This window comes from Peromyscus leucopus, chromosome 3 (assembly GCF_004664715.2).
Source record: "Peromyscus leucopus breed LL Stock chromosome 3, UCI_PerLeu_2.1, whole genome shotgun sequence".
In the NCBI taxonomy this organism is placed as follows: domain Eukaryota; kingdom Metazoa; phylum Chordata; class Mammalia; order Rodentia; family Cricetidae; genus Peromyscus; species Peromyscus leucopus.
This window is the reverse complement of record NC_051065.1, coordinates 133,471,808-133,488,284: the sequence shown is the minus strand read 5'-3', so window position 1 is coordinate 133,488,284 and position 16,477 is coordinate 133,471,808. Positions and strand designations below refer to the sequence as shown.

At 41.7% G+C, this 16,477-nt stretch overlaps 1 protein-coding gene across 1 annotated transcript in view; it reads left to right on the top strand.

Moving 5' to 3' along the window:
* The window catches only part of Capza3 (capping actin protein of muscle Z-line subunit alpha 3), a 19,086-nt gene extending 3,394 nt beyond the window's left edge, over positions 1–15,692 (top strand). Inside the window, exons 2-3 of the transcript XR_003734796.2 lie at positions 5,746–5,878; positions 15,582–15,692. The gene's annotated coding sequence lies outside the window, so the exon portion shown is untranslated. The remainder of the gene's footprint in view (positions 1–5,745; positions 5,879–15,581) is intronic.
* Positions 15,693–16,477: the final 785 nt, after the last annotated feature.

Here is a 16,477-nt window from a genome sequence, read left to right as displayed (position 1 = left end):
ATGGTCAGGACCCAGGACCGCCACGGACTGAACTCTCTGAAGCCATGAAGAAGGGAACCCTTCCTTTCCTATGTTGTTTCTGGCAGATGTTTGGCCACAGCTATGAGAAAACCAAGTAGCACACAGGCATGGTGTGCTCTGCTGACATTGTGAGGGCAAGCCAGCACACAGCTCAATCCAGTCCTGGATGCCATCGCCTGATCCATACTTCCCTGGATCTTATCTCTACCAACTGTTCTTTCAGTGAATTCCCTGCTGAAATCTCTAACAAGGACTAGAACGCAGTCGGTAGACCTCGTCCTCCAATCCTGATTTATCTGTAAAGGAAAGTAGTTTGTATCTTGAATTCATGCAACTGAAAAATGCTCTGGTTCTGTCCCATAAACATTAGAAAAACAAGAGCCCATGGAGGAATTTTTAAACATCAAACCTTCCCCCAACTAATGGTTATTTATTATTAATCTATTGACTTCTGTGTGTACATGGTGTTTGCATGCTTGTGGGGGTGGGTGGGGTGTGTGTGCACATGCCTGTAGAAGCTGCATGTCCATGTTGGGTGTCTTCTTTGATCATTTTCTGACAGTCTCTCACTGAATCTTGGGCCCACCAGTGTGGGTAGCCTGGCTAGCCAGTGACCCTCTATGATCCTCCTGTCTCCACATGGCACTCCAAGATAGTGGCCATGCCAGCTTCTTTTCCTCAGGTGCTGGGGTTAGAACTCAGGTCCTCATGCTTACACAGGAAGCACGTTACCTGCTGAGCCGTCTGCTCACCCCTGGCTCTTTAGCTTTATTAGAGAATTCTCTGGGTATGTCTTAAAAAACACAAATTCTCAGAATCCATTCTGAAACATTCTCTCTCTCTCTCTCTCTCTCTCTCTCTCTCTCTCTCTCTCTCTCTCTCTCTCTCTCCCTCTTTCTCTCTCCCTTGAGATTGAACCTAAGACCACTTGCCCTCTATTACTGAGCTACAACACCCCCCCCCCACCGCCGGCATATCTGCATTTTAAAACAAGCATCAGAGGTGTCTCTGATACAAAGTCAGGACCACACTTTAGGAAATATTGCTGTAACCTTAAAATACTATGTCTAATTACTGTTTACTTAAAATCATTTCCCAGAAATCCATTGCCCAGTGAAAGCCATTTTGACTACTCACTGTATATGGACCAAATCCAGGATTTCATCTGCTATTAAAAAGAAAAGAAAAACAAATCCTAAAATAAAGCAGAAAATAAAATTGTTCTCCTGAACTAAAATGAAGTCATCAGAAAAACCCTTTAACAGAAACATTAAGTAGTTTGTGATTACAGGGGTGAGTGGTTTTTCTAGATCATTCCAGAACAGGACCCAAGAGTCTATGGAAGAAACTCCAAAGACCTTTAGCTCCCCATCTGTATCATTGCTTTCTTACCACTATGAGAAAATACCCTGACAAGAGCAAGGTAAGGACAGGGAGGGTTTGTGTTGCCTCATGGTTTGAGACTATGATCCACCTTGGCAGGGACGTGCTGGTGGCAGGAGCGAGGTCACACTGGACCCAGTGTCAGAAAGTGGAGGGTAAGGAAGCCTGGTGCTTAGCTCACGTTCCCTTTAGCATGCCGTCCAGGACCTACTTCCAAGGAAAGATGCCACCCACAACCGGGGTGGGTCTTCAGATTTCTAGTAACTCAGTCATGCACTTGCATTCCCAGGGGTTAACCTAGTCTAGATAATGCCTTACTGGGTAAGGCCAGGGCCTTCTTTCCTGGTTGAGCCTAGACTTTGTCAAGTTAGCGATCAGTACTAATCGGCACACACTCCAACGTTCAGCCTTGACAATAACATCATTAGCTGTGTTTGCAATCCCAGCCTCCAGAAGGCTGAGACAGGAGGATCACAAACTCAAGTTGAGACTGGCCTAAATGATGTCATGTCTCTAAAAGAAAAACAAAAACCATTAAATATAAAAATATTGTTGATATTTTTAGATATCTGTCACATGCACAAATTGTAGGAAGTGCTTAAAATGTAAAGTATTGATCTATTTTTCTCCATCTAACTTTGTGGAGTTGTTTTCAACATTAAGGATACATAACAAAAATTTATATTTGATAATCTTTTGCATAATGCATGTATTATAAGCATTGGCCCCATATCATTTAAATTTTCTTAAGCATGTCAATTTAATTATTTACATGGTATTCATTCTATAAATATACCATAACAAGACAGCCATTTCTTCATATATAATTTAATTTTTTAGGATTTCTCCTTCTATGAGTTATTCTACAATGAGCATATATTTTTCTACACTTTGGGTTATTTCTAAAACAAATTACCCAAAGTTTCATATTGAAAAGAGACAAAGGCATTAATGCTCACACTGCGTGTTTCCAAATGCTCTACAGACACATTCTTAACAAATTTATAATCCCTCAGCAACATTGGGAAAGTGCGGAGCTGGGCAGGATGGTGTACACCTATAATCCTAGCACTAGGGAGCTAGAAGCAGGAGGATCAGGTGTTCAAAGTCATCCTCATCTATATGAGTGAGTTTGAGACCAGCCAGGCTACATGATTTCTATCTCACAAAAACATAAAAGGAAGGAAGGGAGGGTCTAACTAACCACAGAGATCTGGATAACCAATATCAATTTAGTATTTAAAACAATATGGTGCAAAACCTGGAAACGTATTTCATTAGCTTATGCCACATCAATACCAAGTATATTTCCTGAAGGAAATTTTCTCTATAAGGTGACTGGCATGGAAATTGCAGTTACTAACTTTTCTTCTCTCTCTCTCTCTCTCTCTCTCTCTCTCTCTCTCTCTCTCCCCTCCCTCTCCCTCTCCCTCTCCCTCTCTCTCTCCCTCTCCCTCCCTTTCTCTCCTCTAAGCACTTTCTTGGAAGCAATGTCAAGTGAAAACTATATGTACATTTATTTTCCCCTTTCCTAAAAATCATCAGTTTTTATATTTCTATCTCTGTAAGTGCTTTTCTTGTTTCTTTTCTTTGCCAACTTATTAATAATCTTTTGTTACTTCCCACTTAATAAGTTTTCTAATTGGCCTACCTTCATTTCTTATTCTATGAAGCTTTCCTCAATTAGCTTTCCTAACCCTTTACTGACTACCCGCTGATATCACTCACAATCTTGATTAAACACCTCTTTGTCACATCAGCGGACTAGAGAGTACATTTCAAATTCCCTCAGCCTTCCAGGGTCTGAGAGCTGAGCAAGCTTATTACTCTTTATTATGGACCACTTTGGTTCCTGTGGGCTTCCAGAATCTTTTCCAAAAAGCCAGGACTGATCACCATGCACTTTCTCTATCCCTAGATTAGAGCAAAATGTATTTCTAATTAAGCATGAGACTCGTTTATCTTAATCTAGGTGTACATATTTTCCTGTTTCTCTTAACAAAGAAGAAAGTGCCTTTCATTTATTAGCAAGGGAGCAGAAAACTAGGAGACTCTATGTCAGGACACCCAAGTTCAAGTCTTTATTCTAACTATTACTACTTTTACAAGATGGGAGGTGGTGAAAATGCATTCATTACTTCACTGATACTCAGTTTTTCCTTCTATTTCAACCCTGAAATGAGACACTTCTCGGGCTGTAAGGCTGCAACATCGAGGTGATATTTTACCGATTTTGTGTGAGCAGTAAATGGTTGATGAATGAATGAATAAGTATCCAAAACAAAGAAAACTTCTCAGACTACATGCACATTTCAGGATTCTAACATCCAGATGTTCTTATTCCAAGCATAGCCTAGGATTTTAAAGGTCTTCTATGCCTAGGACATTCTCCTGACATGTGACCTTATGGCTCCTAGAGTCTTTATTAACATCTAACTGACATCGATTCCTTAAGGAGGGTCCAATGTCTCTCTAATATCTGTGGACCTCAACACAAAATATGGCAAATTGGAAAATACAAATGTTTAATAAAAAAGGCTTAGGGACAAATATATGGGGCCACAAAGAGAGGTGAAGCAACACAAAAAATTCAGGTCTTCATGTCTGGATGAAGCGGTGGCTACCAGACACTAAGAGCCAAGTCTCTTCAGCAGGTCACCATGAAGGTGCTAAATATAACAACAAAGAAACAAAGACAATCTCAGCAGCAGTGAGCCTGGACAAAGGAAGCTGACAAATTATTCCTTCAGAAATGTTTATTGAGAGAAAAGGTCATTTGATAGAAACTGCATAATATATTGAAAATCACAAAGCAGGACCTTAAAGGGCTTCATCGACAGTGAGACTAAGAGGAACCAAAGAAAGAAAGCCACCCTCTGTGGGAGGAATGGCAGGTGGGAGGCCTGAGGGACAGGGAGAGAGAATGTTGCCATTGGAGGGACTGCAGGGGGGGGCCTGAGGGGCCTTTTCTGCAAAGATCCTCTGAGTAATCTCAAGAGCAAAGGAAATGCCAGACTTTTATTAAGGTTTTGGGGAAGCTGGCAGGAAATTGCATATCACGTGATTTATTTCAACATAGTGCCTGACAAAAAAACATGGAGGAACCAAGTACTGGTTAGGACCATAAATTAGAGGCTCTTGTTAAGCCACAGCACAGGCAGGTTCCTGGTTCTCTATCCCAGGAAGAGCTGCAGAGAGGTGTGGCCTGATCTCTTCAGGCTGTAAGGCCTGGCTGCTTCTGTCTTAAGCGGTACCTGCATGCGCTTAAAAAAAAAAAAAAAAAACATATGAAGTCCTTAAGGAAGGACGTTGCCCAGCTGAGGAGACCATCAGGGAAGAATCAATATGCTCTTTCTACCTTCTTCACTCTCCAGACTCCTCAACAGCAAACCCAATCAGAAAACGGGGCGGGGGCAGAAAGGCATTAACACAAGCCCACTCACACTAGGAGGAAGGCCTCCCAGGGAGCCAATGAAGGGACCGGACATCATCTACCCAAAGGTTCTGACACTTCAAAGAATTTATTGGTGAAATGAGCATCTAACACTCCCTCTGTATATTTTATCTTTTAGTTCATTTAGTAAAGTCATTAGAAACACACACACACGCACACAGGCAGCTTTTTGGAGTAAAATTTTTGTATATTACATTCTTTTTACCTCTCCTCAAAAAGACAATTCCCTCTTCTTGGTTATAAATACAACAGCTTTCTTGAATTAATTTTGTTACATAAATTTAACTTTTAGCATACTGTTCCAATCTCCCTAGTCACTTTTCACTCTTATTTTAGAGGATGTAAAGTACCCTCGTTTTTGAGGACTCTGTTCAGGCTTCATCCTTAGAAGAATAAAGAATTTGTAGTGTGGATATGATTTGCTAATTGGACAGATTGGGCTTTTCCACTCTGGAACATGATCTGTGACTCTAACAGCACTCCGGTGGCCCACCTTTTGGAGAGAATGCTGGCCGAGACTATCTTTACTGGCTGGTTCGTAACAGTGTTGTCCTCTCAAGTCTGATGACAACACTTGTGTGTGTGTGTGTGTGTGTGTGTGTGTGTGTGTGTGTGTGTGTGTTTGTGGGTATGTGTGCAAGTGTGTCTGTGTGTGCATGCATTCATGTGCATCGATGTGTGCAAATGTCTTCATAAGAGCCAGAAGAGGGTACCAGAATTGGGGTTATAGGCAGTTATGGGTGCTAGTAACTGAACTCCAGTCCTCTCTCAGAGCAGCAAGCCCTCTAAATCCCCAAGGTCTATCTCCACTGCCCCAATACTTCTTAATAAATATTCCCACATTCACTTCATCAATTGTTTTCACACCTTATTCGTAATTTTTTAAGTATACTACAGGTGAGAAGAAAGTAAATGAACTGTGAGGACTGGGAAGGAAATGATTAAGTTAATAGCCAAAAGAAGAGAAGCAAGGAGCCAACCCCAAACGAAGATCCTGAGAGCACAGCAAGGGAAATAGAGGTAGGAGCCAGCCAAGTCCTTAAAGGTCCACAAGCATAACCTTCCACCCCCAGCTCCTGAGTAAAAGCAGCATGTGGTACTTTCCTATAACCTCACAGAACCTCAGTCCTAACAAAGCAGAGACAGGATTGCCGGGCATTGCTAGCTTTCTGGTCTACCCAAATCAGTGAGCTCCTGGTTCAGTGAGAGACAGGGCTCAAGAAAAAATGAGGTGGAGGGCTTGCAAGATGACTCAGAGGGTAAAGCCTGAGCTAGATCCCTAGAATACACACACACACACACACACACACACACACACACAGAATGAACATGGAAGGGAAAACAAAAAGTAAAAACTGTTTTGCCCATTCAGAAGCAGCAGGAACTTAAAGATGACCTGAACTGTACCTTCTCACCACACACTCTCTCCCTGCTTTTTCCTCCCACATCATTTCTGCCTCACACAGTAAGTGGCAGGTCTGCAGAAGTAGGGCTGAAGCTGAGGGCAAGGTGAGGTCACCCGGGGCTTTGACAAAGTGCCGCTAACACACCTGACACTGAAGTCTTCAAGCTGAAAGCTAAGGAGTTGCCCAACCACTGTTCCTGCTGGAAGTGAGTTTGACTTCGTGTACTGGCATTGGTCCAGGCCATTGATTAGAAGATACTGAAAGAAAGCAGACCTGTAAGGAGTTGGAATTCTAACAGGTAAACTTCCAAACTCAGGTATTTCATAGCAGGCCCAAAGATTTCAAAAGCCTGGTTGTGAAAACCCAACATAGCTTCATTTGGGGCTCACTCGAAATTATAACAAGTTTCCTTCTTCCAGAACTGCTGCACAGAGGCATACATCCACTTCCTACATGTCCTGTTTCTCACCCCATCACCTTCAACTCCATTCATGTCTATCTGTATTCTGCCCCTCCCTCCCTAATGGCAAAGAAAATTAGCTGAAAGAAGTTGCTGAACTATTCATTTTTTTAAAATTCTACTTAGGATAGTTCAATGAATTTGTCAGGAGCAATGGCGTCACAAAGACAAAATCCATTTCTTGTTTTAACCAAGAGCTACACTGGAAGAAATTAACTGTAAAATTATTAATCAGATTTCTTTTTTCTGGGAAATTATGGTGAAGGGAAATCGAGTTGTCATTTTTCAAATGGGTATGGGAGATGCTCTGGTGCCCTTGACTACAAATCACACGCACTCCTGAGAGACCCTGGAGTTTCTGGCACAAAGAACAGTGTGAGACTGAGTATTAGATGGCCAATTTATATCCAACCCAAAAATGTGATTCTTCAAAAATATCATACTCTTCTGCAGTTCATTTCATAGCAGTAGGAAAATATTACAGACATTACAATAGCCAAACTCAAAATAGATACATGAATATTTTAAGTGTATAACTGAAATGCATGCCTGGGGCACTGAGCCAAAGGGCATTTGGAATCTCGAGGCAGAGAAGAGATTTTATGAAGTCATAAGCAATTCCCTCCCTCCTAGATTGTAAGTCCAGACTCAGAAAACTAGCTGGCATCCTAGTTACGTTTCTGTTGTGACAAATACCATGACCACCAGCAGCTTGAGGAAGAGAGGGCTTATTTCATCTTGTAGGTCACAATCCTTCATTGAGGGGAGTCAGAGCAGACACTCAACGAGGAACCTGAGGCAGGAACTGAAGCAAAAGCCATGGAGGAATGTTGCATGCTCCTCATAGCTCACTCAGTTTACTTTCCTATACAACTTGACCACCTGCACAGGGGTGGCACCACCATGTGTGGTGGGCTGAGCCCTTGCACATCAATCATTATCAAGAAAATGTCCCACTGGCTTACATATAGACTAAACTGGGGAGGGGGGGCATTTTGTGAAGTGAGGTTCCCTCTTCCCAGATGATCCTCGTTTGTGTCAAATTTGACAACAACAACAAAATAAAAACCTAACTGCACACTAGAAAATTCCCCTCTATCTTCTTGGAAATGCAATGATGGAAAATCCTAAAGTAATGCTTACAATAAACACTTCCGAAGGGTATGCATGTCATGGGAACATCTGAAGATGAGTTCAGCAGCGATCAGTAGAGCAAAGTATAAACTCTGACCCACAATGTTCTACAGCACTGGACTTAGAGCATATAGAATTTCTATCAACTTTTTTTATAAGTTATGGTGCTGAAAATGTCCCTGCACCAGGAACTGTGAATCTTGGAAAGCAATCCAGGCAATGGGTCTCTGTTTGTATCTTGATGGTTCGATGCTAGCTAACGCAGTGAGGAGACACTTGTATTTTGGATAGATGTCTTCACAGAGAGCAATTCTTGCTATAGTGTGTGTGTGTGTGTGTGTGTGTGTGTGTGTGTGTGTGTGTGTGTGTATGTGTGTGTATGTGTTTGTGTATGTGTGTGTGTGTGTATGTGTGTGCATGTGTGAGACCAAAGGACGACCTGTAGGAGTCAGTCCTCGCCTTCACTGTGTGTTTCTCAGTCTGTCAGGCTTTGTGACAAATACCTTTACCCACTGAGCCATCTCACTGTCCCCACCGCAAACACACATAGCATGATTTCCAACTCTAATGTGGGACTGAACTTGCACGTTCCGCTCTTCTTGGATGTAAATGTCAAATCCAGTCATAAACATTTCATGGAAATAAACCAAGCTCTGGCTTACAAGACATGTGCTTCCAAACAGCCGTTCGATGCCTTGCTCAGTGAGCTCCAGATAGCTTCCTACCTAGTTGTCAATCTCACATAAGCAAGCAAGGGTATTTATTCATTCAGTTAATATTTACTGAGCCCATTCCATGTGCCAGCCCCTGTATTCAGCACTGGGAACACAAAAAGAAGTAAGACAGCATTCCTGTTTGTAAGTAGGTCTCCTCTGAGCAGGAGACAGAGGCCGGTGAAAAGCTAATCACATAATAAGTAGCAACAAACCTCACCCTGTGGGAGAGCAGAAGAGGGTACCAGACTCTCTCTGAAGATGTCAGAGAAGGCAGGTATGATGGCTGCTGCCAGAACCCCTACCCTAACTTCACGGCTGGAGTGACCACATCTCTTGCTATTAGGAGCCCCACTAGGGTCATACACATGATCACAGCCCCTTCCCAGGAGCAGCTCACACTCACAGGCTGAACCACACTTGGAAAATCTGTGATTGTCTTAACACACGCGCACACACACACACACACACACACACACACACAGTGGGGGGGGGGCAGACAGGTAGATATGCAGATGAATGGATGGGGATGGATACAGACAGACAGGCAGACAGATACATGGACTAATGGACCCGGACACAGATGGATACATGGACGGGGACATGGATGGGGGGACACACACACAGATGGGGAGTGGAGAGGGAAGATAGACAGACAGATACGCAGATGACAGACAGGGACATGGATGGATACATGGACGAGAATGGACACAGAGAGATAGACACACAGATACATGGACAAATGGACAGGGGCTCAGACATGGACACGGATACATGGACAGGGACACGAATGGGATGGACAGGGACACACACACACACACCTGACCAGGTCAATAAGGCTGTGTAAAAAGCTCCCAGGCATCTGCAGGACTGACTAGGCCTTTGCTACGTCTCGACATTCCTCCACCCACTTCTAGCCCAGGAATAGACAAACCTTTCTAAAGGAGCTGGGTAATAAATTTAGCCTCTGCAACTACAAAAGGTAAACCTCAGCAATATCTTTTTGTTTTCTCACAATTTTCTTAAAAAGATGTAAAAAAAAATTATTCTCTCTTAGCTCAGAACTGTACACAAACAAGCCAGAGACCAGAACTGGTTTCCTGAAGGCTGCTCCAAACAGCCCACAGCTGCTCATTTTAGAAACATCCAATGAAAGCTGTAAGTTAATCTCTGTTTGGAGACCGCTCCTGGGAGCCCAACTGTGAGAAAGGAAAGTCATGGAGACAGGCAGTTATAACACCAGTATGCTAGTCAGAAGTGGGGTGACAATGTTAAACTTGACCTTAATCCTGCAGCCCTAGAAAAATAAGTTAATCGTCTTTACCCATTCTTTCCCAAAACCTATCTCCCTTTTATACTCTGAGAAAGCCTTTTCTGAAATGAAACCTTCCCCAGGTAACTTCAATAAATGCTTCTTAAAACTTGTCCATGCATGGCTCCTGAGAAACTTGTACATGATCCTAGGTATTTAGGTACATAACATACAATAAAACATTTACTAGTAGTCAATCGCAAATTTATTTTAAAGCAGTTCTTTGGTATACACATGATTTTACCACTTATTAAAGATTAAAACAAATTTGCATACTGATGAAGTGATGTGCTTGCTTGGCAAACATAGAACAATACAAAGATATGCTAATTTGATATTTGCATGCCAAGGATTGATAGCAGCAAAATATTTAAAAAATCTTTGTCTTCCATAACTAAACCATTTTGTATGGGTACAGAAAGCTTTGTATGTGCAGCCAAAACACTGTAATCCCAAACATACAACAGTCTCTATTCTGAGCTGCATTTCAGGCAGGTTTTGTTGGTCGTATATGGTGTAATGGTGTGCAGTGTGCAAAGTGTGCATATGTGTTCAGACCTAGGCTGCAAAAATTCCTCATGATGCAATATAGACGGTAACTACCAAAGACACCTCAATTCATTACATGTTTTACTTTGAATTAATTTGGGGGCGTTGTACATCCAGAAAACTTTTACACTTGCCAAAATCTTTATAGTTCCCATATCCAGTCACACAACCCCGGATGGGGTCATAACTCACAGTTAAAGACACTTTGAGTTCACTAAGATTCACAGCACAGTTGAACTTTTCCTCCCCACTCCCATAAGACACAGATGACTCCTTCCTTTATGGATGATAAGGCCAGACACTGACCCAGAGAATTTCCCTTCTTTGTCTCCTACATGATGAACTGAACCATGTATCCCCATACCCTAAAGAAAACGAGCATGACACAGGGATGAACATTACTTATTCATCTGTCTAAGAATCCCTTCTGGTGACATAAACTACCATAGCTGGCAAACTATTCTGGCTGTAGCTTGTCTGCTCTTCCCACCCAGTCCAGGCACTCTGACCTTCAGCTCTGGGCAGCTCTCTATCACAATATTCTGGAAATTTCCCATTAGTTGCTTGTTCTCACTTGTTCCTTTGGTAGTGAAGACATAACTGTAGAAACATAGTGTACCAAGACACCAGGTACAAACAGCCTGATTGGTCAAAAACACTGAGCAGTTTGATGTTGGGGACACAGAGCTCTGGTTGGGGCCAGAGCTCAAGGGACATTCAGGTGGACAGCAAGCTGAGGACATTGCATATTAAAGCAAGCTTTTGATCTTTAAAGCTGTGGTGTTCCTGCCTTTGTACTGCCTCCTCTAGAAGACCAAGTGACTTGGCCACTAGCAGAGAACAAGTCCTACAAGAGAGAAAAAAATAGATATTAAAGCTGTCACCAAAAAGAACACCGTACCCTGCAGTGGAAACCTCTGGCTGGCAAATCCTTAAAATCCTCACGAAAAACAATAATGGAAAACTGTATGTCCACTAGTCCATTTTTAACTCAATATTGATACTGAAGTTTCTTTTCCTGGGTTGCTAGAATTACAGACATGTACCACTGTGCCTGGCTACAAGGTCTGTCTTTCAAAGTTTAAAGAGTTCTGTAGAACTGGTGGATTTTAAAGATTTGCCAGGCTGAGGACATCACATATTAAAGCAAGCACACACTTAAGTGAATAGAAATGAGGACTTTTTCGTGTGAGATAATATCACTCAGCTCTTTAAATTCTATTAAACTTTTTAAAAATTCATTACATTCATTTAGTGTATGTGTGTGTGTGGGGGGGGGACATTCATGCCAAGCAATTGCAGATGAGTAGAAGCCAAAGGACAACTTGGAGTTGATTCTTTCCTTCACTGTGTAGTTCCAGGGGTCAAATTCAGTTGTCGGGATCAGCAACAAGCACCTTTTCACCCACTGAGCCATCTTTCCAGCCCCCTTTTGAATTTTACACACACACACACACACACACACACACACACACACACACACTTCTAAAATAATGTCAAATGGCAATTTCTTAGGGTTCTTCTATTGTATTGACCACAGATAATTTGAAGCTGCCTTGCTGTACAAGATATTGTTATCCCATCATTAAGTCAATAGGATTAGTTTAGAGCATGAAGAAAACCAGGATTCTTCCATGCCCAGCCTCATGCCTATAAATCATTCACTCTCGTCTTATTTAATCAGACAGGGAAGGAGCGGCTATAATAATACATTTAATTCATCTTTGAAACGGGTCAAAATCCAGGAACATCAGGGTCAACTTGTTCAACCAGTGGAAAAAATATACCATGTACCTTAACTGTGCAAAGGCAAACTATGTTGCTAAACCATCAGCTAAATGGAGTGGCAAGGTTTAAGTTTTCATCCAGTAAGTGTTTGTTTATACATATTTTTAGAAATATAAAATTCAGGGCTGGGATCATGGTTCCGGTGCTAGAGTGCTTGCCTAGCATGCACAAAGCCCTGTGGGTCCAATATAAAGCTTCCTTTGTCTAGAAAGTAGAGACAGGAGAATTAAAAACCCAAGGTCATTTTTTCATGACAGAGTGAGTTAAGGGCTAGCCTGAGATACATGAGACCCTGTCTCAATAAAACAAGAAATATAAAAATCATTGTAAAATAGTCAGATGTTTACTAAAAGCCATTAAGATAAAACATTTTCATATCTAATATAACATAATTTATCTACAGTCTTCCAAATTGGAAATGTGACAAAATGCCATCTCATATACACATGAGTACAGTAGACAGCTAGGTTTAAGCATTATTAATGAAGTGAGAATAGTGGTCTCAGTTGGTTTATAGTCCTTTGGTGTGTGTGAATGCATGCATACATTTAACTCAGGTGTTCAATTTCCTTCTATTACTCAACAAGAGATATCTATAAAATAGACCCAGAACCAAAATTTCCTTGCATTTTATGACAGAAATTATATGTACTGCTAAAAATTACTTTATCAGTTCGCATGTTTTTGCTAGCATAAAGCAGAAAATATTAAATATTTTATAGATGAATGAAAACAGAGTAAATATTTTATGAGGTTGGACATGGAAGCTGCAGTAAAATCTCAGTACTGAAAAGGCTGAAGCAGGAGGATGACCATGAGTCCCCAGGGCAGCCTGGGATGCAGAGTGAGACTCTGTCTCAAAACTAACAAACAAAAAGAATAAATATCTTATGAAGGGACTTGGAAACAAGTTTACTTGAGCAAATGATGAACTCCCGTCTAAAAGAAACAAAATGTTCACCTACAATTTGCATGCAGCAACCTTCAAAAATTTAATGGTCTTAATTTTCAGTAACATGTAAAAGAAACACTTAATGTTCAGCTAGTGAAGCCCTGGGTCCAGCTGCTGACTCTTCATCTTGAGCTATGAACACACTTGTGAATGCCTCAGTCATTACCGGCCAGAAGCCCTGGAAATCTCTTTCTGTAAGGCTCTCTCTCTCTCTCTCTCTCTCTCTCTCTCTCTCTCTCTCTCTCTCTCTCTCTCTCTAATACCTTCTTTTGTTGTCATTTGGTTTGGTTTGGTTTTTGAGACAGGGACTCACTATGGAGCCTTGGCTGACCTGGAACTCACTATGTAGACACCAGGTTAGCTTCAAATTCCCAGAGATCTGCCTGCTTCTGCCTCCCCAGTGCAGGGGTTAATGGTGTGCACCACCACACCCAGCACAATCTCTTTAGAAGGGAGCATACTTCTACAATACTCAAAGCAGTGGAAGAAGCTCATTACTGGACCACACTAGCCAAGTTCAGAGCACGGACAGAACTCAGATGCCCTTCTCATAGCATCTAAAGCTTTTCATACCCTGGGAAAACACGCCTTAGTGAGATGAGGTGGTAGGAGGAAGGACTATGAGAAGGAAAGTAGCAACCGAGACTTTTCTTGAATGCTATGAATTTTCTTGAACAGTATGATCTGTTCTCTGCAGACATGCTACAGGAAAACTACAGTGCATAGAAATTGGGCCTCTAGAAGTTATCTTTTACTTTTCATTGTAAAACTCAAACATAATTCTCATCCCATCTGAACACTGAGGCCATCTGCCTCTCTCCAAGTTACCAGTGAACAAGCTGTTCCCAAAAGCTAATGTAATACAGGGATGTGGGGATGGAAAGGGGTGGGATGGGATGGACAGGGTGGGATGGAGTGGGAGGAGAGGAGAGGGAGAAGAAGAGGAATCGAAGGATAGATGGAGTGGGAAGGGGGGAAATAGAGTGGGGTGTGATGGGAGAGAAAAGGTGAGGGGTGGAAGGATAGATGGAGTGGGATAGGATGGGATAGGATGGGAGGAAGGGAAAAGGTTACTGAAGACAACAACAGGAACCTCACTGTCCAAGCACTTGAAGTAGCTCCAGGAAAGAATGTGTCCCTCCTGTTAGAACAGTGTAAGAGTTGGAGTGACAGCGTGCTTGCACTCCCAACACTGAGGAGGCAAAAAGGTGAATCCTGGAGTTCAGTTCCCTACTTGGTGAGCTGCAGGCCAGTGAGAGAACCTATCTCAAAAAAGAAGCAGAGGATACAGCACCCAAGGAACAACACTCAAGGTTGTCCTCAGGTCTCCTCATACACACACACACACACACACACACACACACACACACACACACACACACACACACACGCAGCATAGAAGGCAGGACAATTGACACCAGCAAGAGAGAGAGAGATGGGGGATAAATCAGAACAAAGTATGATCACATGTACTTTGGCTGGAAATACCACAATGAAACTCTGTAGGCTGACTTTAACAATTATTTTTAAAAGCATTATAAGTAATGCTTGTTTGTTGCCTAACCTTTTTGACAAGAAGATAAAAGAGATTTTAGTGGAAAATTTTCAGACAAATGCTTGTGTTTTAGAGTCCTGCCTGTTCAAGTAACTGGCATATAAAGAGACTCATTGAAGATCTTCAGTACATGCAAAGTAGGAAGGGGCCTCTTTCTTGGCTAATAATTTATCTAACTTTTGTACTTTCCAAACTATCATACACATGTGTATGAAACTTTATATGCATGCAATAAGTAATAAAAAGGAATTTGACTGTGAAAACTATTACAGAAGACTATGTATTCTTCACATTGATGATGATTAAACGTTAAAGAAAAAAGAACGGGAAGGCATTCTACAAAAAACCAAGCAGAAAAATTACTTGAGTGCTTTAATTTCCATTTTAAAAATTAATCTTGCAGCATTTCCTCCTGAATCTTATAATTGGTTCTATAGTTAATTAAAATTTCATTAGCGAGCAGATATGAAAAGCACTGCTTATTTGAAGTATTTATTATTCCTTCTCGGATGGCTAATGAATTAAAGCCTCAAGTGCCTCTGTTTGAAAGTAACCACCCTACCCATCCATCTACTCCCAGAGAGTACTAAGTTAAAACCAAGACGGTCCCATATATTTGGTACTATTATTTTTCATAACTAAATTGCAAATGTAAATTAATTCGGTGGTACGTCCTGAAAAATTAACTACTATTTCAGCTAATATCGTTCGTTCCACTCCACTCACTTCAGTGATTAAGATTCTATTTGAATTTCATTTTCATTTAAGCATATTATAGCTTTTGTCAACATTTTCCTCTTTGCCCTAAGATCTATGTGAAGTTGTATCAACAGCATTAACTTTTTTGGCTTTAGGTTCTCCATGGAGTGAGATGCTCTGTCTCTGTCTGGAGTTTGGGTCACATCCCATCACCTGCTTTAAAACATTTCTACGAACCCATCAATAGAAACCTGGATGCTGTTGAAGACACTCTGGAATGGTTTGTGTTGAGATGCCCAGCCCCCACCTCCTTAGAGGCCTGTAATGAAGCTTTGGTTCCCAATACAGCAGTAACAGAAGCCTTGTAGGTGTTTCAGTTCTGAAGTTGTCACTGGTCCGTCAGCAGAGTCATTTTTAGTGGATTGTTGGGAGGTAGTAGAAACCTTTGGAGCTGGATGGTCTTAGCTGGGCAAGCAGGTCATTGAGGGTGGGTCCCCGAAGGATTCTCTCTCCCCTTTCTCCCCTCCACCTCCCTCCTCCCTCCCTTCCCCCTCCCCTGATCTCCCCCTTCTCCTCCCTCTCCCTCTGTGTCTGTCAGTCTCTCTCTCCCTCTCCCATCTCTCCCAGAACTTTTCCTTCACCACACATTTCCTGACATATTTCCTCCTCAAGGCCCCAGAAACCACTGAACTAATTGACCATGGACCTGAAACACAAGCCAAAGGAAGAAACTTTTCCTCCTTTCATCTGATTCTCTAGAGTAGTTCTTCCCAGTGACAAAAACCCTGACTAATATATTATTTAATATATTTCTTAATAACATATGGCCTACTAAAAATGGATTCAATCGTCTACAAAGCAAGAGCAGGTAAGAGAAAGAGGCTGAGGTTTTTATTAACAGTGAGTTTTATTTAGATCCATCTCCATATTCAGAAAACCATGAGAATCATTCTTTAAGGGCTTAAAACATTTCCTGTTGTGATCACTTCTCACTGCTAATTAAAAGTCAATTTTTAAAAAAACTGTTGTAATTATGAACATTAAAGCAGGC